This window comes from Austrofundulus limnaeus, unplaced genomic scaffold (assembly GCF_001266775.1).
Source record: "Austrofundulus limnaeus strain Quisiro unplaced genomic scaffold, Austrofundulus_limnaeus-1.0 Scaffold171, whole genome shotgun sequence".
Taxonomy (NCBI): Eukaryota; Metazoa; Chordata; class Actinopteri; order Cyprinodontiformes; family Rivulidae; genus Austrofundulus; species Austrofundulus limnaeus.
In genome coordinates this window covers 138,843-140,717 of record NW_013952573.1, presented here as the reverse complement: position 1 = coordinate 140,717, position 1,875 = coordinate 138,843, and positions in this window count along the sequence as shown.

Below are 1,875 nucleotides of genomic sequence, written 5' to 3'. Positions count from 1 at the left end.
TTTATTTATTGTTTATTTGTTTGTTTGTTTATTTATTTTGTATTCAAAATGCTCTGAACATCATAGCTAAAGGGTCAGAACATTCTTCTGACCTGCCAAACAAAYCTGCAAGGAGGTCCACACACATTGACACAAAACACAATGTGGAAGCCATTTCTACCCATTTCCATCATCTTATCACCATGGCAGCACTTCAGTGTGGAAGCTGTAATGTGCCGTGAGAGCTTCTTAAGAGACTCACCTTGAAAGTGGTTTGCACAAATAGTTCTGCATTGTGAATACAGTATGTATTTGCATGCAGTAGCCCTGAGGTAATTTCTGAAATGTTTATGTGTGTCCTCTCTTTTTCTGTGCGTCCTGATCAAATGTTGGAAATCAGACTGAGAAAAAACCTGAATTAAGCATATATGTTTGAAGGACTTTATTCTATATATTATATGTGGCCCTTTTTTTGGTCAAATTCAAATTAAATTAATGCAAATGTCACTGATAATGATATTCTCCATAAAGTTTGCTTGATGTTGTATAAAATGAAGATTAAAGATCAAACACTATCAAATTGTTCTCCTTGGTAATTGTTTTCTTTGTTTGGGAGGCTGAGAAAGAGAAGGGCAGGTCAATGCCAATCAGAAGTTGCCAGTATGATCCCACTTCACTCACAGTATRTTAACAGTGGTTCATTGATAGATGTGTGAGTGTAGATATTAAATAGATCCCACTAATGAGCTTGTAGGATGATGTAAACATGGTAAACAGACTGCAAAGAGGTGAATGGTTTTTAATGTTAATGCATTATGAGTGTTCAGCATCACTAACGTACTGACAAATTGTTGCACTCTATGCAAATTGATCTTTTTTATTTTTTTCAGTGACAACCAAACTTCATAAGACTGCACTGAGGAGGTCATATTAAAGTAAAATTAAATCAGATTTTAAACCACTCAAACCACCACACATATGAAGAATGTTGCTGAGCCAATCTAAAAAGTCCTCGATAGCTGTTTTTAGCAAACAACTACATAACAAGCTCTGTTGTTTCACTCACACTGACACATGCAAACAAAGGTGACATAGAGCATCAGTGATTAGTCTAAATGGAGCTGAACCTTGACTGATAGCATCTGTTTGTTATGCCATCTGCTGCAGGCATCATCCACTGGTTGATAATGGGCTAACTGTAAACTGAGAGAAAATGCCCTTACATACAAACATGCAACTGTGTTTTGACCATACAAGTAATTTACATTTAATATTTTAGAATCACTTTTATGATTTAAAAAACAATCAAAATATGTTAAGAGCAGTGGTKGGCACAGTTCCCCTAAAGCACTAAAGCACTGATAGGGGAACTAATTTCCTGATTAGTGCTTTAGGGATTTTGCTAAATTTAAAAAAAATATTAGTGGATTAGCACTTACTAAATTTATAGGCTAAATTGAGAAGCACTAACTGAAGTCTATAAATGTTATTGATCAACATTAATCAACAGTCGAGGGTGAAAGCTGTTGCACATTTTGTTCATATGTGTGTCACTTTTCCACTTGGTGATATATTGACAACATWTGAACTCAAATACAGCTGTGGAATGTCGATGATAAATCTTCAGAGAGCAGCATGGTAATATGTGACTCATGTTGTCTGTTGAAGAATGTTCATGGGTTGACCAGATAGTTTTGGTGATGAAGAATTAGCTTTTGCTAAACTTTTCAGTGTGTTAGTGCTTTAGAATTAGGGGGCCTAAATATTTGAGTTAGTGTTTTAGGGCTTATAATGGAAATAATACTTTTAGATTTGTAGGGATGAGTTATTTATGCAAATAACTACCTTACATCTTCTCATAACAAAGTTATGAGTAAATTTTACCAAGGTTTCTTC